We start from the raw sequence: 25325 nt of genomic DNA on the forward strand, positions 1-25325 counted from the left end.
GTTCTCATGATCATAAGCTTCCTCTTCAGATGAAGCATCCTTAGTACTGCCTGGTGCAGCTTGCATTCCAGACAGACTTTGAGAGATCAAATTGACTTGCTGAGTCAATATTTTGTTCTGAGCCAATATGGCATTTAGAGTATCAATCTCAAGAAATCCTTTCTTCTGATTCGTCCCATTGTTCACAGGATTCCTTTCAGAAGTGTACATGAATTGGTTATTTGCAACCATTTCAATGAGCTCTCGAGCTTCTGCAGGCGTCTTCTTCAGATGAAGAGATCCTCCAGCAGAGCTATCCAATGACACCTTGGATAGTTCAGATAGACCATCATAGAAGATACCTATGATGCTCCATTCAAAAAGCATGTCAGAAGGACACTTTCTGATCAATTATTTGCATCTTTCCCAAGCTTCATAGAGGGATTCACCTTCCTTCTGTCAGAAGGTTTGGACTTCTACTCTAAGCTTACTCAATTTTTGAGGTGGAAAGAACTTTGTCAAGAAGGCATTGACTAGCTTTTCCCAAGAGTTCAGGCTTTCTTTAGGTTGTGAGTCCAACCATATCCTAGCTCTGTCTCTTACAGCAAAAGAATAGCATAAGTCTGTAGACTTCAGGGTCAACCCCATTAGTCTTGACAGTGTCACAGATTTGCAAGAATTCAGCTAAGAACTGATGAGGATCTTCCAATGGAAGTCCATGGAACTTGCAATTCTGTTGCATTAGAGAAACTAATTGAGGCTTAAGCTCAAAGTTGTTTGCTCCAATGGCATGGATAGAGATGCTTCTCCCATAGAAGTCAGGAGTAGGTGCAGTAAAGTCACCCAGCACCTTCCTTGCATTGTTGGCATTATTGTTGTTTTCGGCTGCCATGGGTTTTTCTTCTTTGAAGATTTCTGTTAAGTCCTCTACAGAGAGTTGTGCTTTAGCTTCTCTTAGCTTTCGCTTCAAGGTCCTTTCAGGTTCAGGGTCAGCCTCAACAAGAATACTTTTGTCTTTGCTCCTGCTCATATGAAAGAGAAGAGAACAATAAAATATGGAATCCTCTATGTCACAGTATAGAGATTCCTTGAGGTGTCAGAGAAAAAGAAAAATAGAAGGAAGAGGTAGAAAATTCAAACTTATCAAGGAAAGATAGAGTTCAAATTGTGCATTGAGGAGTAGTGTTAGTCCATAAATAGAAGGATGTAAAAAGAGGGGAAGAAATTTTCGAAAATAAATTAAAAAGATTTTAGAAACATTTTGAAAAATACTAATTGATTTTCGAAAACTAAGAGTGAAAAAGAAATCAAGTGATTTTTGAAAAAGATTTTGAAATTAGAAATCAAAAAGATATGTTTGAAAACTTATTTTGAAAAATATGTGATTAAGAAGATATGATTGAAAAGTTATGGTTTTAAAAAGATGTGATTGAGAAGATATGATTTGAAAAACAGTTTAAAAAGATTTGATTTTTAAAATCAATGACTTGACTAACAAGAAAAGATATGATTCAAACATTAAACCTTTCTCAACAGAAAAGGCAACATACTTGAAATGTTGAATCAAATCATTAATTGTTAGCAAGTATCTTTGAAAATGGAAAGAAATTGATTTTGAAAAAGATTTGATTGAAAAGATATGATTTGAAAAAGATTTGATTTTGAAAAATTTTGAAAACTTGAAAAAAATTTTGAGTTAAAAACAAAATCTTCCCTCTTGTGCCATCCTGGCGTTAAACGCCCAGAATGGTATCCATTCTGGCGTTTAACGCCCAAAACACTACCCTTTTGGGCGTTAAACGCCCAGCCAGGCACCCTGGCTGGCGTTTAAATGCCAGTTTTCCTTCCTCATTGGGCGTTTTGATCACCCAGCTTTTTCTGTGTAATTCCTCTGCTGAATGTTCTGAATCTTCAATTCTCTGTATTACTGACTTGAAAAGACACAAATTAAAAATTTTTTGGATTTTTAATAATGAGGAATAATCAAAATGCAACTAAAATCTAATAAACAATGCATGCAAGACACCAAACTTAGAAGTTTGTATACTATTGACACTAACAAAATGAGAATGCATATGAGAAACAACAAAACGCTCAAGACAAGAGAATTTAAAGATCAGAGCAAGGAAATCATCAAGAATAACTTGAAGATTAATGAAGACACTTGAAAAATGCAAGAAGAACAGAAACATGCAATTGACACCAAACTTAAAATGAGACACTAAACTCAACAAGAAACATAAAATATTTTTTGTTTTTTATGATTTTGTAAATTTTTTTTTTGGATTTTTTTTCGAAAATTATATGGAAAAAATAAAGATATCAAAATTCTTAATGAGAATTCCAGGAATCATGCAATGTTTGTCTAAAGCTTCAATCTAAAGAAATTAGACATGGCTAGCCAAGCTTCAGCAGGACATTACATTCAAGAGCTAAATTGATGAGAATCAATCAGCTTTGGTGATGATAAGAACATCACCTTGGAGCACTAGAATTCATTCTTAAGAACTCTGAAGAATACCTAATCTAAGTAACAAGATGAACCGTCAGTTGTCCAAACTCAAACAATCCCCGGCAACGGCGCCAAAAACTTGGTGCACAAAATTGTGATCATCAATGGCGCCATCAACATGGTACGCTCTATTGCAATCTCAACTTTTTATCACAACTTTGCACAACTAACCAGCAAGTGCACTGGGTCGTCCAAGTAATAAACCTTACGCGAGTAAGGGTCGATCCCACGGAGATTGTTGGTATGAAGCAAGCTATGGTCACCTTGTAAATCTCAGTCAGGCAGATTCAAATGGTTATAGATGATTTATGAATAACGCATAGAATAAAGATAGAGATACTTATGTAATTCATTGGTGAGAATTTCAGATAAGCGTATGGAGATGTTTTGTCCCTTCTGTCTCTCTGCTTTCCTACTGTCTTCATCCAATCCTTCTTACTCCTTTCCATGGCAAGCTGTATGTTGGGCATCACCATTGTCAGTGGCTACAGTCCCGTCCTCTCAGTGAAAATATTCAACGCGCTCTGTCACAGCACGGCTAATCATCTGTCGGTTCTCAATCAGGTTGGAATAGAATCCAGTGATTCTTTTGCGTCTGTCACTAACGCCCAGACTTCAGGAGTTTGAAGCTCGTCACAGTCATTCAATCATTGAATCCTACTCAGAATACCACAGACAAGATTTAGACCTTCCGGATTCTCAAGAATGCCGCCATCAATTCTAGCTTATACCACGAAGATTCCGATTAAGGGATCCAAGAGATAAACACTCAATCTAAGGTAGAACGGAGGTGTTTGTCAGGCACACCTTCATAGGTGAGAATGATGATGAGTGTCACGGATCATCACATTCATCAAGTTGAGGAACAAGTGATATCATGGAACAAGAATAAGCTGAATTGAATAGAAGAACAATAGTAATTGCATTAATACTCGAGGTACAGAAGAGCTCCACACCTTAATCTATGGTGTGTAGAAACTCCACCGTTGAAAATACATAAGTGATAATGGTGATCATTGGCTTCGGCCCCAGAGAGGGAACCAGAAGAACCCAGATCAAAATACAATAGCAAAAGGTCTTATTTATAAAGAACTAGTAGCCTAAGGTTTACAAAGATGAGTAAATGACATAAAAATCCACTTTCGGGCCCACTTGGTGTGTGCTTGGGCTGAGCATTGAAGCTTTCATGTGTAGAGACTTTTCTTGGAGTTAAACGCCAGCTTTTGTGCCAGTTTGGGCGTTTAACTCCCATTCTTGTGCCAGTTCCGGCGTTTAACGCCGGGCAGTTTTGAGCTGATTTGAAACGCCGGTTTGGGCCATCAAATCTCGGGCAAAGTATGGACTATTATACATTGCTGGAAAGCCCAGGATGTCTACTTTCCAACGCAGTTAAGAGCGCGCCAATTGGGCTTCTGTAGCTCCAGAAAATCCACTTCGAGTGTAGGGAGGTCAGAATCCAACAGCATCTACAGTCCTTTTCAGCCTCTGAATCAGATTTTTGCTCAGGTCCCTCAATTTCAGCCAGAAAATACCTGAAATCACAGAAAAACACACAAAATCATGGTAAAGTCCAGAAAAGTGAATTTTAACTAAAAACTAATAAAAATATCATAAAAACTAACTAAAACATACTAAAAACATACTAAAAACAATGCCAAAAAGCGTATAAATTATCCGTTCATCACTAAGCGAGTGATGGAGAATTCCAAGATACAAGAGGATCAACCCAAAAGGAAGGCACCTGAGCCTCCCCAAGAGATCCCTCCAATTGAGTATTGGGATCAGCTGAAGGCGTCTGTGATGCACTTGCAAACCACCGTGGATCAACTCAGAAGGGAGAAAAAAGATCAGACTAGTATGATTTGTAAACTGATCAAAGAGCAAGATAAGTGATGAGCGGATAATTTATACGCTTTTTGGCATTATTTTTAGTATGTTTTTGGTATCTTTTAGTTAGTTTTTATTATATTTTTATTAGTTTTTAGTTAAAATTCACTTTTCTGGACTTTACTATGAGTTTGTGTGTTTTTCTGTGATTTCAGGTATTTTCTGACTGAAATTGAAGGTTCTGAGCAAAAATCTGATCCAGAGACTGAAAAGGACTACAGATGCTGTTGGATTCTGACCTCCCTGCACTCGAAGTGGATTTTCTGGAGCTACAGAAGCCCAATTGGCGCGCTCTCAACGGCATTGGAAAGTAGACATCCTGGGCTTTCCAGCAATATATAATAGTCCATACTTTGCCCAAGATTTGATGGCCCAAACCGGCGCTCAAAGTCACCTACAGAAATTCCAGCGTTAAACGCCGGAACTGGCATAAAACTTGGAGTTAAACGCCCAAACTGGCATGAAAGCTGGCGTTTAACTCCAGAAAAGGTTTCTGCACGAAAATGCTTCATTGTTCAGCCCAAGCACACACCAAGTGGGCCCGGAAGTGGATTTTTCTGTAATTTACTCATTTCTGTAAACCTTAGGATACTAGTTTACTATTAATAGGATCTTTGACATTGTATCCGGACCGGATGACCTCATAACATTTTAGACGTTTCATTGTGTACCTTCCACAGCATGAGCCTCTAAACCCCATGGTTGGGGGTGAGGAGCTCTGCTGTGTCTTGATGGATTAATGCAATTACTACTGTTTCTTATTCAATCATGCTTGCTTCCATTCTAAGATATCACTTGCTCTTAACCCGGATGAATGTGATGATCCGTGACACTCATCATATTCTCAACTATGAACGTGTGACTGACAACCACCTCCGTTCTATCTTAGATTAAGTAGATATCTCTTGGGTTCTTTAATCGGAATCTTCGTGGTATAAGCTAGAACTGATGGCGGCATTCAAGAGAATCCGGAAGGTCTAAACCTTGTCTGTGGTATTCTGAGTAGGATTCAATGACTGGATGACTGTGACGTGCTTCAAACTCCTGAAGGCGGGGCGTTAGTGACAGACGCAAAAGAATCACTGGATTCTATTCCGGCCTGATTGAGAACCGACAGATGATTAGCCTATGCTGTGACAGAGCATCAGGGACGTATTTTCACTGAGAGGATGGGAGGTAGCCACTGACAATGGTGAAACCCTACATACAGCTTGCCATGGAAGGAGCCTTGCGTGTTTGATGAAGAAGACAGTAGGAAAGCAGAGATTCGGAAGATGGAGCATCTCCAAAGCCTCAGCCTATTCTCCATTACTGCAAAACAAGTACCTTTTTTATGTTCTTTTGCTTTTTACAATCAATCCTGATAATTTCTGATATCCTGACTAAGATTTACAAGATAACCATAGCTTGCTTCAAGCCAACAATCTCCGTGGGATCGACCCTTGCTCACGCAAGGTATTACTTGGACGACCCAGTGCACTTGCTGGTTAGTTGTGCGGGATTGCAAAAGTGTTATTGCAATTTCGTGCACCAAGTTTTTGGCGCCGTTGCCGGGGATTGTTCGAGTTTGGACAACTGACGGCTTATCTTGTTGCTTAGATTAGGACTGTTTTTATTTTTGTTGGTTTAGAGTCTTTTAGTTGAGTCTAGTTTCATATTTTAAGTTTGGTGTCCATTGCATGCTTTTATTTTTCTTTTAGATTTTCGATTTTGCATGTTCTTAGTCCCTTTTTGATTCGTAAAAGTTCTAAGTTTGGTGTCCTCTTTGTGTTTTTCCTTTAAAATTTTTGAAAAAATTAGTGTTTGATTTTCTAAAATTTTAAGTTTGGTGTCTTTTTGCTGTTTTTCTCTTTCCTTTTTTTTTAAAATCAAATCTTTTTCATAAAAGTTTTTCAATCATATCTTTTTAATTGCTGTTTTCAAAATCTTTTTAATTAACTAATTGATTAAGTTCTCAATTTACTTTGATCTTATTCTCTTTTGATTTTCGAATTTTCATTTTAATTTTCCTTTATTTTATTTTAATTTTTTTCGGTTATTTCAAAAAAATAAAATAAAATAAACAAAATTTATCTCTTTGCAATCATTATCATTTCCCTTTTGTCCATTATGGACTTAAGTGGAATTAATCAGTCCAGAAGGACTCTGGGGTCATATGCTAACCCCATTACAGCTGCATATGGGAGTAGCATCTGCACGCCCCCCATCAAAGCAAGCAGCTTTGAGCTAAACCCTCAACTCATTATCATAGTGCAGCAAAATTGCCAGTATTCCGGTCTTCCACAGGAAGAACCTACTGAGTTTCTGGCACAGTTCTTGCAAATTGCTGACACAGTACATGATAAAGAGGTGGATCAGGATGTTTACAGACTATTACTATTTCCATTTGCTGTAAAAGATCAAGCTAAAAGGTGGTTGAATAACCAACCTACAGCAAGCATAAAGACAAGGAAACAGTTGTCAGACAAATTCCTGAATCACTTTTACCCTCCAAAGAGGATGACACAGCTAAGGCTGGACATCCAAGGCTTTAAACAAGAGGATAATGAATCCCTTTACAATGCCTGGGAGAGGTATAGAGGTATGCTAAGAAAATGTCCCTCTGAAATGTTTTCAGAGTGGGTACAGTTAGACATTTTCTACTATGGGCTTACAGAAAAAGCTCAGATGTCTTTAGACCACTCAGCTGGTGGATCTATACACATGAGGAAAACAATTGAAGAAGCTCAAGAGCTTATAGACACTGTTTCTAGAAACCAATATTTGTATTCTAGCAATGAGTTCTTTCCAGAAGAGGAAGTCATGGCAGTAGTCACTGACTCTAATCCTCAAGAACAGATAATTGAGCTTAGTCAACAATTACTCCTGATGACAGAGTAGTTAGCAGAATTTAAAGAGATGCTCCATGAAACTAAAGTTGCTAATAAGAGCATAGAACTACAGTTGAATCAAGCAAAACAGCAAATATCTAAACAGATAACAGAGGAGTGTCAAGCAGTTCAATTGAGGAGTGGGAAGACCTTGAATAACACTGCTAGAAAGAGTAAAATACCAGACAAGGAAAAATTGACAGAGGACAAACAAACTACTGTTCAAAATCCCTCTGAGGACAGTAAGAGCCCAGAGAGGAATTTTATTGGCGTTCAAACGCCAGAAAGGGAAGGAAAGCTGGCGTTAAACGCCCATTCCTTGCCCAGTTCTGGCGTTCAAACGCCAGAAAAGGGGGAAAAGTTGGCGTTTAACGCCCATTTTCCACCCAATCCTGGCGTTCAAACGCCAAGGGAAAATCAGACACCTAAGGGTGCTGACAGTGATCCCCCTAACAAGGCTTCTTCAACCACTTCTGTAAGGAATAAACCTGCAGCATCTAAGGTTGAAGAATATCAAGCCAAGATGCCTTATCCTCAGAAACTCCGCAAAGTGGAACAGGATAAGCAATTTGCCCGCTTTGCAGACTATTTAAGGACTCTTGAAATAAAGATTCCGTTCGCAGAGGCACTTGAGCAAATACCTTCTTATGCTAAATTCATGAAGGAAATCCTAAGTCATAAGAAGGATTGGAGAGAAACTGAAAAAGTATTTCTCACTGAAGAATGCAGTGCAGTCATTCTAAAAAGCTTACCAGAAAAGCTTCAAGATCCTGGAAGCTTTCTGATACCATGCACATTAGAAGGCACTTGCACCAAGACAGCCCTATGTGATCTTGGAGCAAGCATCAATCTAATACCTGCATCCACTGTCAGAAAGCTTGGGTTGATTGGAGAAATCAAACCAACCAGGATATGCCTCCAACTTGCTGATGGCTCCATTAAACACCCATCAGGCATAATAGAGGACATGATTGTCAAGGTTGGGCCATTTGCCTTTCCAACTGACTTTGTAGTGCTGGAAATGGAGGAGCACAAGAGTGCAACTCTCATTCTAGGAAGACCTTTCCTAGCAACTGGACGAACTCTCATTGATGTACACAAAGGGGAAGTAACCCTGAGAGTCAATGAGGATGAGTTCAAGTTGAATGCTGTGAAAGCTATGCAGCATCCAGACACACCAGATGACTGCATAGGCGTTGACATTATTGACTCGCTGGTAGAAGAGATCAATATGGCTGAAAGCCTAGAATCAGAGCTTGAGGACATCTTCAAAGATGCTCAACCTGATCAAGAAGAACTAGAGGAAGTAAGGGAATTTTCGAAAATTCCTCAGGAGGAGGATAAACCTCCCAAACCTGAACTCAAACCTCTACCACCATCTCTAAAATATGCATTTCTAGGAGAGGGTGACACTTTTCCAGTGATTATAAGCTCTGCTTTAGATCCACAGGAAGAGGAAGCACTGATTCAAATGCTAAGGACGCACAAGACAGCTCTTGGGTGGTCCATAAGTGATCTCAAGGGCATTAGCCCAGCTAGATGCATGCACAAGATCTTATTGGAGGATAACGCCAAACCAGTGGTCCAACCACAGAGGCGGCTAAATCCAGCCATGAAGGAGGTGGTGCAGAAAGAGGTCACTAAATTATTAGAGGCTGGGATTATTTATCCTATTTCTGATAGCCCCTGGGTGAGCCCTGTCCAAGTTGTTCCCAAAAAGGGAGGCATGACAGTGGTTCATAATGAAAAAAATGAACTGGTTCCTACAAGGACAGTCACAGGGTGGCGTATGTGTATTGACTACAGAAGGCTCAATACAGCCACCAGAAAGGATCATTTTCCTTTACCATTCATAGACCAAATGCTAGAAAGACTAGCTGGTCATGACTATTACTGCTTTTTGGATGGCTATTCAGGCTACAACCAGATTGCAGTAGATCCCCAGGACCAAGAGAAAACAGCATTTACTTGCCCTTCTGGCGTGTTTGCCTATAGGAGAATGCCTTTTGGTCTGTGCAATGCACCTGCAACCTTTCAGAGGTGCATGCTCTCTATCTTCTCAGATATGGTAGAGAAATTTCTGGAAGTCTTCATGGATGACTTTTCAGTATATGGAGACTCATTCAGCTCCTGTCTTAACCACCTATCACTTGTCCTAAAAAGATGCCAAGAGACTAACCTGGTTTTAAACTGGGAGAAATGTCACTTTATGGTGACTGAAGGAATTGTCCTTGGGCACAAAATTTCAAGCAGGGGAATAGAGGTGGATAAGGCAAAGGTAGAGGTAATTGAAAAATTACCACCACCCGCCAATGTTAAGGCAATCAGAAGCTTTCTTGGGCATGCAGGATTCTACAGAAGGTTTATAAAGGATTTTTCAAAAATTGCCAAACCTTTGAGTAATCTGCTAGCTGCTGACACTCCATTTATCTTTGATAATGAGTGTCTGCAGGCATTTGAGACCCTGAAAGCTAAGCTGGTCACAGCACCAGTTATCTCTGCACCAGATTGGACATTGCCATTTGAATTAATGTGTGATGCCAGTGATCATGCCATTGGTGCAGTGTTGGGACAGAGGCATAACAAGCTCTTGCACGTCATTTATTATGCCAGCCGTGTTCTAAATGACGCACAAAAGAACTACACAACCACAGAGAAAGAGTTACTTGCAGTGGTTTACGCCATTGACAAGTTTAGATCCTACCTAGTGGGATCAAAGGTAATTGTGTACACTGACCATGCTGCTCTTAAATACTTACTCACAAAGCAGGATTCAAAACCCAGGCTTATCAGATGGGTGTTGCTTCTGTAAGAGTTTGATATAGAAATAAGAGACAGAAAAGGGACAGAGAATCAAGTAGCTGATCATCTGTCCCGAATAGAACCAGTAGCTGGGGCGTCCCTCCCTTCTACTGAGATCTCTGAGACTTTCCCAGATGAGCAACTCTTTGCCATTCAGGAAGCTCCATGGTTTGCAGATATTGCAAATTATAAAGCTGTGAGGTTCATACCCAAGGAGTACAGCAATGTGCAAAGAAAGAAATTAATTTCAGATGCCAAGTACTACCTCTGGGATGAACCATATCTCTTTAAGAGATGTGCTGACGGAGTAATCCGCAGATGTGTACCTAGAGAAGAAGCACAAAAGATCCTATGGCACTGCCATGGATCACATTATGGAGGACATTTTGGAAGTGAGCGAACAGCCACTAAAGTCCTCCAGTGTGGATTCTACTGGCATACTCTCTATAAAGATTCCCGAGAGTTTGTGCGTAACTGTGACAGTTGCCAAAGAGCTGGTAACCTGCCTCACGGATATGCCATGCCTCAACAAGGGATATTAGAGATAGAATTGTTTGATGTATGGGGAATTGACTTCATGGGGCCATTCCCACCATCATACTCAAACACTTACATTCTGGTGGCAGTGGACTATGTATCTAAGTGGGTAGAAGCAATTGCTACACCCACTAATGATACTAAGACCGTGCTGAAATTCCTCCAGAAAAACATTTTCAGCAGGTTTGGCGTTCCCAGAGTGCTAATCAGTGACGGGGGCACTCATTTCTACAATAAACAGCTATACTCTGCTATGGTCAGATATGGAATTAGCCATAAAGTGGCAACTTCATATCATCCACAGACAAATGGGCAAGCTGAAGTCTCTAACAGAGAGCTAAAAAGAATCCTAGAACGGACTGTGATGGCCCGGAGAAAGGATTGGGCAAAGAGCTTGGATGATGCTCTGTGGGCATACAGAACAGCATTCAAGACTCCTATAGGCACCTCTCCATACCAACTGGTGTATGGGAAGGCCTGTCATTTGCCTGTGGAACTGGAACATAAAGCCTACTGGGCAACCAGATTCCTAAACATGGATGCTCAGTTAGCTGGTGAGAAAAGACTGCTCCAGCTAAATGAGCTAGAGGAGTTCAGACTCAATGCCTTTGAAAATGCAAAAATTTATAAGGAAAAGGCAAAGAAGTGGCATGACAAGAGATTGTCAACCAGATTCTTTGAGCCAGGACAAAGAGTTCTGCTCTTCAACTCCAGGCTCAAATTGTTTCCAGGAAAACTCAAATCCCGGTGGAGGGGTCCGTATGTGATTACAGGAGTATCACCATATGGATATGTTGAGCTTCAGGATATTGATTCTGACAAGAAGTTCATTGTTAATGGACAGAGAATCAAGCATTATCTTGAAAGCAATTTTGAGCAGGAATGCTCAAAACTGAGACTTGAGTGATTCTTAGCAGAAGTCCAGCTAAAAGACAGTAAAGAAGCGCTTGCTGGGAGGCAACCCAGTCATTAGGAAGGTATATGATTAGTTCTTACAGAGGCAAGTATCAAAAATGAAGGAATTCACAGAGTTACAGAAGGATTCAGCTCAAAAAGCAGAGAAAATGAGCTTACTGGCGAAAAAACGCCAGTAAGGGGCATTTTGGGCGTTAAACGCCAGAATGGGTACCATTCTGGGCGTTTAACGCCAGGAATGGTGCCATTTTGGGCGTTAAACGCCAGAATGGGCACCATTCTGGGCGTTTAACGCCAGGTGTGCAGCATCCTGGGCGTGTTGAAAAAACGCCCAGTGACAAAGGATTTCTGGCGTTTAACGCCAGCCAGGGCACCTGGCTGGGCGTTAACGCCCAAAAAGGGTAGCAAATGGGCGTTAAACGCCAGAATGGGTGCCATTCTGGGCGTTTAACGCCAGAAAGGTGGGGGGACCACATTTTTGTTTTCAACTCAATTTTTTCAAACTTTCCTCTTTTTAACCATACTCTTCTACATAAATGCACTTCAACCTTTCATCATTCACTTTCAAATCTCCACAAATCAAAACCATTCTTCAAATCTATTTCAAATTAATCCCAAATCTTCTTCAAAAACTCACCCTTTTCTCAATTTCTCTCCATATCTTCTCAAATTTTCTTTCAATTCTTATTTTTTTCGAAATCTCTTCTCCCTCCCTTATAAATTCACGTTTGGAACCCCCTTTACCCACACCATTCGAATTTCCTCTTTCTCTCTCTCTTCTTTCTTTTCTTTTGCTTGAGGACAAGCAAACCTCTAAGTTTGGTGTGCTTTTCCGTGATCACTAAGCCAAGATTCATCAATATCATGGCTCCTAAGGAAAACAAACCAATTTAAGAGGCAAGAAAGAGAATAATCCAAAGAATCTTTGGAATCAAGAGAAGTTCTTAACCAAAGAACATGAAGACCATTATCACAAAATAATGGGTCTGAGGTCAGTGATCCCGGAAGTGAAATTTGATCTGAAAGAAGATGAATATCCGGGGATCCAAGAGCAAATTCGAAACAGAGGATGGGAAGTTCTAACCAATCCTGAGACAAAGGTTGGAAGGAACATGGTTCAGGAATTCTACTCAAATCTGTGGTTAACAGATAAGCAGAGAATGACTGGAACTGCTTACCATACCTATAGAACCATGGTCAGAGGGAAAGTTATGTACTTCCATCTGGACAAAATAAGAGAAATCTTCAAGTTGCCTCAACTGCAAGATGATCCTGATTCCTTTAATAGGAGGATGGTGAGAGTAGATGATGAGCGGATAATTTGTATGCTTTTTGGCATTGTTTTTAGTATGTTTTTAGTATCTTTTAGTTAGTTTTTAGTATATTTTTATTAGTTTTTAATTAAAATTCACTTTTCTGGACTTTACTATGAGTTTGTGTGTTTTTCTGTGATTTCAGGTATTTTCTGACTGAAATTGAGGGTCCTGAGCAAAAATCTGATCCAGAGACTGAAAAGGACTGCAGATGCTGTTGGATTCTGACCTCCCTGCATTCGAAGTGGATTTTCTGGAGCTACAGAAGCCCAATTGGCGCGCTCTCAACGGAATTGGAAAGTAGACATCCTGGGCTTTCCAGCAATATATAATAGTCCATACTTTGCCCAAGATTTGATGGCTCAAACTGGCACTCAAAATCACCTACAGAAATTCCAGCGTTAAACGCCGGAACTGGCATAAAACTTGGAGTTAAACGCCCAAACTGGCATGAAAGCTGGCGTTTAACTCCAGAAAAGGTCTCTACATGAAATTCCTTCATTGCTCAGCCCAAGCACACACCAAGTGGGCCCGAAAGTGGATTTTTCTGTCATTTACTCATTTCTGTAAACTTTAGGACACTAGTTTACTACTTATAGGATCTTTTGACATTGTATCCGTACCTTATGACCTCATAACATTTTTTACACGTTTCTTTCCACAGTATGAGTCTCTAAACCCCATGGTTGGGGGTGAGGAGCTCTGCTGTGTCTTAATGGATTAATGCAATTACTACTGTTTCTTATTCAATCATGCTTGCTTCCACTCTAAGATAATACTTGTTCTTAATCCGGATGAATGTGATGATCCGTTACAATCATCATCATTCTCAACCATGAACATGTGCCTGACAACCACCTCTGTTCTATCTTAGATTGAGTAATTATCTCTTAGGTTCTTTAATCGGAATCTTCGTGGTATAAGCTAGAACTGATGGCGGCATTCAAGAGAATCCGGAAGGTCTAAACCTTGTCTGTGGTATTCTGAGTAGGATTCAATGACTGGATAACTGTGACGTGCTTCAAACTCTTGAGGGCGGGGCGTTAGTGACAGACGCAAAAGAATCACTGGATTCTATTCCGGCCTGATTGAGAACCGACAGATGAATTCCGCTATGCTGTGACAGAGCATATGCAATCGCTTTCACTGAGAGGATGGGAGGTAGCCACTGACAACGGTGAAACCCTACACACAGCTTGCCATGGAAGGAGACTTGCGTGTTTGAAGAAGAAGACAGTAGGAAAGCAGAGATTCGGAAGATGGAGCATCTCCAAAGCCTCAGCCTATTCTCCATTACTGCAGTACAAGTAACCATTTCATGTTCTTTTGCTTTTGACAATCAATCCTGATAATTTCTGATATCCTGACTAAGATTTACAAGATAACCATAGCTTGCTTCAAGCCAACAAATCTCCGTGGGATCGACCCTTGCTCACGCAAGGTATTACTTGGACGACCCAGTGCACTTGCTGGTTAGTTGTGCGGGATTGCAAAAGTGTTATTGCAATTTCGTGCACCAAGTTTTTTGGCGCCGTTGCCGGGGATTGTTCGAGTTTGGACAACTGACGGCTTATCTTGTTGCTTAGATTAGGACTGTTTTATTTTTGTTGGTTTAGAGTCTTTTAGTTGAGTCTAGTTTCATATTTTAAGTTTGGTGTCAATTGCATGCTTTTGTTTTTTTTTCTTTTGATTTTCGAATTTTGCATGTTCTTAGTCCCTTTTTGATTCATAAAAATTCTAAGTTTGGTGTTCTCTTTGTGTTTTTCTCTTAAAATTTTTCGAAAAATTTGTGTTTGATTTCTAAAAATTTTAAGTTTGGTGTCTTTTTGTGTTTTTCTCTTTCCTCTTTTTAAGAATCAAATCTTTTTCATAAAAATTTTTCAATCATATCTTTTTGATTGCTGTTTTCAAAATCTTTTTTTTTTACAGATTGATTCAGTTCTCAATTTGCTTTGATCTCATTTTCCCTTTGATTTTCGAATTTTTTTATTTCCCTTTTGTTTTATTTTATTTTATTTTATTTTTTTTCGGTTATTTCAAAAAAAAAATAAAAAATAAAAAATAAGCAAAATTTATCTCTTTGCAATCATTACCATTTCCCTTTTGTCCATTATGGACTTAAGTGGAATTAATCAGTCCAGAAGGACTCTGGGGTCATATGCTAACCCCATTACAGCTGCATATGGGAGTAGCATCTGTATACCTCCCATCAAAGCAAGCAGCTTTGAGCTAAATCCTCAACTCATTATCATAGTGCAGCAAAATTGCCAGTATTCCGGTCTTCCACAGGAAGAACCTACTGAGTTTCTGGCACAGTTCTTACAAATTGCTGACACAGTACATGATAAAGAGGTAGATCAGGATGTCTACAGACTATTACTGTTTCCATTTGCTGTAAAAGATCAAGCTAAAAGGTGGTTAAATAACCAACCTACAGCAAGCATAAAGACATGGAAACAGTTGTCAGACAAATTCCTGAATCATTTTTACCCTCCAAAGAGGATGACACAGCTAAGGCTGGACATCCAAGGCTTTAAACAAGAGGATCATGAATCCCTTTATAATGCCTGGGAGAGGTATAGAGGTATGCTAAGAAATGTCCCTCTGAAATGTTTTCAGAGTGGGTACAGTTAGACATTTTCTACTATGGGCTTACAGAAAAAGCTCAGATGTCTTTAGACCACTCAGCTGGTGGATCTATACACATGAGGAAGACAATTGTAGAAGCTCAAGAGCTTATAGACACTGTTGCTAGAAACCAATATCTGTACTCTAGCAATGAGTTCTCTCCAGAAGAGGAAGTCATGACAATAGTCACTGACTCTAATCCTCAAGAACAGATAATGGAGCTTAATCAACAACTACTCCTGATGACAGAACAGTTAGCAGAATTTAAAGAGATGCTCCATGAAACTAAAGTTTCTAATAAAAGCATAGAACTACAGTTGAATCAAGCAAAACAGCAAATATCTAAACAGATAACAGAGGAGTGTCAAGCAGTTCAATTGAGGAGTGGGAAGACCTTGAATAACACTGCTCAAAAGAGCAAAAAGCCAAATAAGGAACAATTGACAGAGGACAACCAAACCACTGTTCAAAATCCCTCTGAGGACAGTGAGAGCCCAGAGAGGAATATTGGCGTTCAAACGCCAGAAAGGGAAGGAAAGCTGGCGTTAAACGCCCACTCCTTGCCCAGTTCTGGCGTTCAAACGCCAGAAAAGGGGGAAAAGTTGGCGTTAAACGCCCATTTTCCACCCAATTCTGGCGTCCAAACGCCAAGGGGGGATCAGACACCTGAGAGTGCTGACAGTAATCCCTCTAACAAGGCTTCTTCAACCACTTCTGTACGGAATAAACCTGCAGCATCTAAGGTTGAAGAATATCAAGCCAAGATGCCTTATCCTCAGAAACTCCGCAAAGCGGAACAGGATAAGCAATTTGCCTGCTTTGCAGACTATTTAAGGACTCTTGAAATAAAGATTCCTTTTGCAGAGGCACTTGAGCAAATACCTTCTTATGCTAAGTTCATGAAAGAGATCTTAAGTCATAAGAAGGACTGGAGAGAAACTGAAAAAGTGTTTCTCACTGAAGAATGCAGTGCAGTCATTCTAAAAAGCTTACCAGAAAAGCTTCAAGATCCTGGAAGCTTTCTGATACCATGCCATTGGAAGGCACTTACACCAAGACAGCCTTATGTGATCTTGGAGCAAGTATCAATTTAATACCTGCATCCACTATCAGAAAGCTTGGGTTGATTGGAGAAGTCAAACCAACCAGGATATGCCTCCAACTTGCTGATGGCTCCATTAAACACCCATCAGGCATAATAGAGGACATGATTGTCAAGGTTGGGCCATTTGCCTTCCCAACTGACTTTGTGGTACTGGAAATGGAGGAGCACAAGAGTGCAACCCTCATTCTAGGAAGACCATTCCTAGCAACTGGACGAACTCTCATTGATGTACAAAAAGGGGAAGTAACCTTGAGAGTCAATGAGGATGAGTTCAAGTTGAATGCTGTAAAAGCAATGCAGCATCCAGACACATCAAAGGACTGCATGGGCGCTGACATGATTGACTCTCTGGTAGAAGAGATCAATATGGCTGAAAGCCTAGAATCAGAGCTTGAGGACATCTTCAAAGATGCTCAAACTGATCAGGAAGAGCCAGAGGAGGCAAAGGAATTTTCGAAAATTCCTCAGGAGGAGGATAAGCCTCCTAAGCCTGAACTCAAACCACTACCACCATCCCTGAAATATGCATTTCTGGGAGAGGGTGACACTTTTCCAGTGATTATAAGCTCTGCTTTAAATTCACAGGAAGAGGAAGCACTGATTAAAGTGATAAGGACACACAAGACAGCTCTTGGGTGGTCCATAAGTGATCTCAAAGGTATTAGCCCAGCTAGATGCATGCACAAGATCCTGTTGGAGGATAATGCCAAACCAGTGGTCCAACCACAGAGGAGGCTAAATCCTGCCATGAAGGAGGTGGTGCAGAAAGAGGTCACTAAATTACTAGAGGCTGGGATTATTTATCCTATTTCTGATAGCCCCTGGGTGAGCCCTGTCCAAGTTGTTCCCAAAAAGGGAGGCATGACAGTGGTTCATAATGAAAAGAATGAACTGGTTCCTACAAGGACAGTCACAGGATGGCGCATGTGTATTGACTACAGAAGGCTCAACACAGCCACCAGAAAGGATCATTTTCCTTTACCATTCATAGACCAAATGCTAGAAAGACTAGCTGGTCATGATTACTACTGCTTTTTGGATGGCTATTCAGGCTACAACCAAATTGCAGTAGATCCTCAGGACCAAGAGAAAACAGCATTCACCTGCCCTTCTTGCGTGTTTGCCTACAGGAGGATGCCTTTTGGTCTGTGCAATGCACCTGCAACCTTTCAGAGGTGCATGCTCTCTATCTTCTCAGATATGGTAGAAAAATTTCTGGAAGTCTTCATGGATGACTTCTCAGTGTATGGATCCTCATTTAGCTCCTGTCTTAACCACCTATCACTTGTCCTGAAAAGATGCCAAGAGACTAACCTGGTTTTAAACTGGGAGAAATGTCACTTTATGGTGACTGAAGGAATTGTCCTTGGGCACAAAATTTCAAGCAGGGGGATAGAGGTGGATAAGGCAAAGGTAGAGGTAATTGAAAAATTACCACCACCTGCCAATGTTAAGGCAATCAGAAGCTTTCTTGGGCATGCAGGATTCTACAGAAGGTTTATTAAGGATTTTTCGAAAATTGCTAAACCTCTGAGTAACCTGCTAGCTGCTGACACACCATTTGTGTTTGACACACAGTGTTTGCAGGCATTTGAGACCCTGAAAGCTAAGCTGGTCACAGCACCAGTCATCTCTGCACCAGATTGGGCATTACCATTTGAATTAATGTGTGATGCCAGTGATCATGCCATTGGTGCAGTGTTGGGACAAAGGCATAACAAACTTCTGCATGTCATTTATTATGCTAGCCGTGTTCTAAATGTTGCACAGAAGAATTACACAACCACAGAAAAAGAACTACTTGCAGTGGTCTATGCCATTGACAAGTTTAGATCCTACTTAGTGGGATCAAAGGTGATTGTGTACACTGACCATGCTGCTCTTAAATACTTACTCACAAAGCAGGATTCAAAACCCAGGCTTATAAGATGGGTGTTGCTTCTGCAAGAGTTTGATATAGAAATAAGAGACAGAAAAGGGACAGAGAACCAAGTAGCTGATCATCTGTCCAGAATAGAACCAGTAGCTGGGGCGTCCCTCCCTTCTACTGAGATCTCTGAGACTTTCCCAGATGAGCAACTCTTTGCCATTCAGGAAGCTCCATGGTTTGCAGATATTGCAAACTATAAAGCTGTGAGGTTCATACCCAAAGAGTACAGTTATGTGCAGAGAAAGAAACTAATTTCAGATGCCAAGTACTACCTTTGGGATGAACCATATCTCTTTAAGAGATGTGCTGACGGAGTGATCCGCAGGTGTGTACCCAGAGAGGAAGCACGAAGGATCCTATGGCACTGCCATGGATCACAGTATGGAGGGCATTTTGGAAGTGAGCGAACAGCCACTAAGGTTCTCCAGTGCGGCTTCTACTGGCCTACTCTCTATAAAGATTCCCGAGAGTTTGTGCGTAACTGTGACAGTTGCCAAAGAGCTGGTAACCTGCCTCACGGATATGCCATGCCTCAACAAGGGATATTAGAGATAGAATTGTTTGATGTATGGAGAATTGATTTCATGGGACCATTCCCACCATCATACTCAAACACTTATATTCTAGTGGCAGTGGATTATGTATCTAAGTGGGTAGAAGCAATTGCTACACCCACTAATGATACCAAAACCGTGCTGAAATTCCTCCAGAAAAACATTTTCAGCAGGTTTGGCGTCCCCAGAGTGCTAATCAGTGATGGGGGCACTCATTTCTGCAATAAACAGCTATACTCTACTATGGTTAGATATGGAATCAGCCATAAAGTGGCAACTCCGTATCATCCACAGACAAATGGGCAAGCTGAAGTCTCTAACAGAGAGCTAAAAAGAATCCTAGAACGGACTGTGATAGCCCGAAGAAAGGATTGGGCAAAGAGCTTGGATGATGCTCTGTGGGCATACAGAACAGCATTCAAGACTCCTATAGGCACCTCTCCATACCAACTGGTGTATGGGAAGGCCTGTCATTTGCCTGTGGAACTGGAACATAAAGCCTACTGGGCAACCAGATTCCTAAACATGGATGCACAGTTAGCTGGTGAGAAAAGACTGCTCCAGCTAAATGAGCTAGAGGAGTTCAGACTCAATGCCTTTGAAAATGCAAAATTTATAAGGAAAAGGCAAAGAAGTGGCATGACAAGAGATTATCAACCAGAGTCTTTGAGCCAGGACAAAAAGTTCTGCTCTTCAACTCCAGGCTCAAACTGTTTCCAGGAAAACTCAAGTCCCGGTGGAGGGGTCCGTATGTGATTACAGGAGTATCACCATATGGATATGTTGAGCTTCAGGATATTGATTCTGACAAGAAGTTCATTGTTAATGGACAGAGAATCAAGCACTATCTTGAAGGAAATTTTGAGCAGGAATGCTCAAAACTGAGACTTGAGTGATTCTCAGTGAAAGTCCAGCTAAAGACAGTAAAGAAGCGCTTGCTGGGAGGCAACCCAGTCATTAGGAAAGTTGTATGAATTGTTCTTACAGAGGCAAGTATCAAAAATGAAGGAATTCACAGAGTTACAGAAGGATTCAGCTCAAAAAGCAGAGAAAATGAGCTTACTGGCGAAAAAAACGCCAGTAAGAGGCATTTTGGGCGTTAAACGCCAGAATGGGCACCATTCTGGGCGTTTAACGCCAGTAATGGTACCATTTTGGGCGTTAAACGCCAGAATGGGCACCATTCTGGGCGTTTAACGCCAGGTGTGCAGCATCCTGGGCGTTTTGGAAAAACGCCCAGTGACAAGGCTTTCTGGCGTTTAACGCCAGCCAGGGCACCTGGCTGGGCGTTAAACGCCCAAAAGGGGGAGCAAATGGGCGTTAAACGCCAGAATGGGTGCCATTCTGGGCGTTTAACGCCAGAAAGGTGGGGGGACCACATTTTTGTTTTCCACTCAAATTTTTTCAAACTTTCCTCTTTTTAACCATACTCTTCTACATAAATGCACTTCAACCTTTCACCATTCACTTTCAAATCTTCACAAATCAAAACCATTCTTCAAATCCATTTCAAATTAATCACAAATCTTCTTCAAAAACTCACCCTTTTCTCAATGTCTTTTCAAATCTTCTCAAATCTCCTTTCAAATTTTTATTTTTTTTCGAAAATCTCTCCTTCCCCCCCCTTATAAATTCACGTTTGGAACCCCCCCTTTTTGCCCACACCATTCGAATTTCCTCTTCCTCCCCATCTCTTCTCTCTTTTATTTTGCTTGAGGACAAGCAAACCTCTAAGTTTGGTGTGCTTTTCCGTGATCACTAAGCCAAGATTCATCAATATCATGGCTCCTAAGGGAAAACAAACCAATTTAAGAGGCAAGAAAGAGAATAATCCAAAGAATCTTTGGAATGAAGAGAAGTTCTTAACCAAAGAACATGAAGACCATTATCATAAAATAATGGGTCTGAGGTCAGTGATCCCGGAAGTTAAATTTGATCTGAAAGAAGATGAATATCCGGGGATCCAAGAGCAAAATTCGAAACAGAGGATGGGAAGTTCTAACCAATCCTGAAACAAAGGTTGGAAGGAACATGGTTCAGGAATTCTACTCAAATCTGTGGCTAACAGATAAACAGAGAATGACTGGAACTGCTTACCATACCTACAGAACCATGGTCAGAGGAAAAGTTATATACTTTCATCTGGACAAAATAAGAGAAATCTTCAAATTACCTCAACTACAAGATGATCCTGACTCCTTCAATAGGAGGATGGTGAGAGTAGATAAAGGGTTGGATCAAGTTCTAGAGGACATATGCCTCCCTGGGACTAAGTGGATAACCAATTCAAAGGGTGTCCCAAACCAACTCAAGAGGGGAGACCTCAAGCCAATTGCAAGAGGTTGGCTAGACTTCATTGGGCGTTCCATATTGCCCACTAGCAACCGTTCTGAGGTCACCATCAAGAGAGCAGTGATGATTCATTGCATTATGCTTGGAAAAGAGGTGGAGGTCCATCATGTGATTGCTTGTGAGATCTACACAATTGCAAATAAGAATTCCACTGAAGCCAAATTGGCTTATCCAAGCTTGATTTCCTTGCTCTGTAAAGAGGCTGGGGTGAAGATGGGAGTAGATGAGTTCATACCCATTGAACACCCAATCACCAAGAAGTCAATGGAAGGACAAGTGCAAGACAACTCCATCAAGAGGAGGGCGCAGGAATTCCTCCCTGAATTCCCAAGAATTGACTACTGGTCCAACCTAGAAGCATCTATTAACAAGTTGCAAGAGACTATGGAGCAACTGAAGGAAGAACAGCAGAATCAGAACTGCATGCTCTGCAAATTGCTGAAGGAACAAGAGAAGCAGGGGCGTGAAATTCAAGAGATGAAACGCCAAAAGTTCTCCTCTCAAGCTGAGGGAGCATCCACTTCTCAAAATCAAGGTTGTTGAGTCCTAACTCTGTGAAAACCTCTATCATTAGAAGCCTATGTTTGCGTTTTTTTTTGTTTGTTTTATTTTCTATTTATAATTTTTTTAGTTAGTTCCATCTTATATCTATATTTGAGCCTTGTTCCTAGTTCATAATTAATAAAATTTATGCCTTAAAGTTATAAATGTCCTATGAATCCATCACCTCTCTTAAAAGAAAAATGCTTTAATCACAAAAGAACAAGAAGTACAGGGCTTCGAAATTTATCTCTGAAACTAGTTGAATTAGTTTGATGTGGTGACAATACTTTTTGTTTTCTGAATGAATGCTTGAACAGTGCATATGTCTTTTGAATTTGTTGCTTTGAGAATGTTAAAATTGTTGGCTCTTGAAAGAATGAGGAGAAAGAGAACTGTTATTGAGGATCTGAAAAATCATCAAATTGATTCTTGAAGCAAGAAAAGCAGTGAAAAAAAAAATTTCGAAAAAAAAAAGAAAAAAAAAAGAGAGAAAAAGAAAGAAAAAGAAGAAAATAAAGTTGTGATCCAAGGCAAAAGAGTGTGCTTAAGAACCCTGGACACCTCTAATTAGGGACTTTAGCAAAGCTGAGTCACAATCTAAAAAGGTTCACCCAATTATGTGTCTGTGGCATGTATGTATCCGGTGGTAATACTGGAAGACAGAGTGCTTTGGGCCACAGCCAAGACTCATACACTGGCCATGTTCAAGAATCAATATACTTAACTAGGAGAATCAATAACACTATCTGAGTTCTGAGTTCTTATAGATGCCAATCATTCTGAACTTCAAAGGATAGAGTGAGATGCCAAAACTGTTCGGAGGCAAAAAGCTACTAGTCCCGCTCATCTAATTGGAGCTATGTTTCTTTGATATTTTGGAATCTATAGTATGTTCTCTTCTTTTTATCCTATGTTGATTTTCAGTTGCTTGGGGACAAGCAACAATTTAAGTTTGGTGTTGTGATGAGCGGATAATTTGTATGCTTTTTGGCATTGTTTTTAGTATGTTTTTAGTATCTTTTAGTTAGTTTTTAGTATATTTTTATTAGTTTTTAATTAAAATTCACTTTTCTGGACTTTACTATGAGTTTGTGTGTTTTTCTGTGATTTCAGGTATTTTCTGACTGAAATTGAGGGTCCTGAGCAAAAATCTGATCCAGAGACTGAAAAGGACTGCAGATGCTGTTGGATTCTGACCTCCCTGCATTCGAAGTGGATTTTATGGAGCTACAGAAGCCCAATTGGCGCGCTCTCAACGGCATTGGAAAGTAGACATCCTGGGCTTTCCAGCAATATATAATAGTCCATACTTTGCCCAAGATTTGATGGCCCAAACCGGCGCTCAAAGTCACCTACAGAAATTCCAGCGTTAAACGCCGGAACTGGCATAAAACTTGGAGTTAAACGCCCAAACTGGCATGAAAGCTGGCGTTTAACTCCAGAAAAGGTCTCTACACGAAATTCCTTCATTGCTCAGCCCAAGCACACACCAAGTGGGCCCGGAAGTGGATTTTTCTGTCATTTACTCATTTCTGTAAACTTTAGGACACTAGTTTACTACTTATAGGATCTTTTGACATTGTATCCGTACCTTATGACCTCATAACATTTTTTACACGTTTCTTTCCACAGTATGAGTCTCTAAACCCCATGGTTGGGGGTGAGGAGCTCTGCTGTGTCTTGATGGATTAATGCAATTACTACTGTTTCTTATTCAATCATGCTTGCTTCCACTCTAAGATAATACTTGTTCTTAATCCGGATGAATGTGATGATCCGTGACAATCATCATCATTCTCAACCATGAACATGTGCCTGACAACCACCTCTGTTCTATCTTAGATTGAGTAATTATCTCTTAGGTTCTTTAATCGGAATCTTCGTGGTATAAGCTAGAACTGATGGCGGCATTCAAGAGAATCCGGAAGGTCTAAACCTTGTCTGTGGTATTCTGAGTAGGATTCAATGACTGGATGACTGTGACGTGCTTCAAACTCCTGAGGGCGGGGCGTTAGTGACAGACGCAAAAGAATCACTGGATTCTATTCCGGCCTGATTGAGAACCGACAGATGAATTCCGCTATGCTGTGACAGAGCATATGCAATCGCTTTCACTGAGAGGATGGGAGGTAGCCACTGACAACGGTGAAACCCTACACACAGCTTGCCATGGAAGGAGACTTGCGTGTTTGAAGAAGAAGACAGTAGGAAAGCAGAGATTCGGAAGATGGAGCATCTCCAAAGCCTCAGCCTATTCTCCATTACTGCAGTACAAGTAACCATTTCATGTTCTTTTGCTTTTGACAATCAATCCTGATAATTTCTGATATCCTGACTAAGATTTACAAGATAACCATAGCTTGCTTCAAGCCAACAATCTCCGTGGGATCGACCCTTGCTCACGCAAGATATTACTTGGACGACCCAGTGCACTTGCTGGTTAGTTGTGCGGGATTGCAAAAGTGTTATTGCAATTTCGTGCACCAGTAGATAAGGGGTTGGATCAAGTTCTAGAGGACATATGCCTCCCTGGAACTAAGTGGATAACCAATTCTAAGGGTGTCCCAAACCAACTCAAGAGGGGAGACCTCAAACCAATTGCAAGAGGTTGGCTAGACTTTATTGGGCATTCCATATTGCCCACTAGCAACCGTTCTGAGGTCACCATCAAGAGAGCAGTGATGATTCATTGCATTATGCTTGGAAGAGAAGTGGAGGTGCATCATGTGATTGCTTGTGAGATCTACACAATTGCAAATAAGAATTCCACTGAAGCCAAATTGGCTTACCCAAGCTTGATCTCCTTGCTTTGTAAAGAGGCTGGGGTGAAGATGGGAGTAGATGAGTTCATACCCATTGAGCATCCAATCACCAAGAAGTCAATGGAAGGACAAGTGCAAGACAACTCTATCAAAAGGAAGGCGCATGAGTTCCTCCCTGAATTCCCTGAAATTGGCTATTGGGCCAACCTAGAAGCATCTATTAACAAGTTGCAAGAGACTATGGAGCAACTGAAGGAAGAACAGCAGAATCAAAACTGCATGCTCTGCAAATTGCTGAAGGAACAAGAAAAGCAGGGGCGTGAAATTCAAGAGTTGAAACGCCAAAAGCTCTCCTCTCAAGCTGAGGGAGCATCCACTTCTCAAAATCAAGGTTGTTGAGTCCTAACTCTGTGAAAACCCCTATCATTAGGAGCCTATTCTTTTTCATTTTTTTTATATATTATTTTTTTTTATTTTTAGTTTCATCTTATATTTAATTTCTGAGTCATTTTCTTAATTCATAATTAATAAAATTTAAGTCTATGCCTTAAAGCTATGAATGTCCTATGAATCCATCACCTCTCTTAAAAGAAAAATGCTTTAATCACAAAAGAACAAGAAGTACAGGATTTCGAA

General features: G+C 40.5%; 1 non-coding gene across 1 annotated transcript; it reads left to right on the forward strand.

Moving 5' to 3' along the window:
* Positions 1–360: 360 nt before the first annotated feature.
* LOC130956446 (small nucleolar RNA R71) lies at positions 361–468 on the forward strand. The gene has a single exon (XR_009077125.1). It is a non-coding gene; the product is annotated as a small nucleolar RNA R71 (small nucleolar RNA).
* The last annotated feature ends 24857 nt before the right edge of the window (positions 469–25325 follow it).

The sequence above is a fragment of the Arachis stenosperma genome, chromosome 1 (genome assembly GCF_014773155.1).
Source record: "Arachis stenosperma cultivar V10309 chromosome 1, arast.V10309.gnm1.PFL2, whole genome shotgun sequence".
Lineage (NCBI taxonomy): Eukaryota > Viridiplantae > Streptophyta > Magnoliopsida > Fabales > Fabaceae > Arachis > Arachis stenosperma.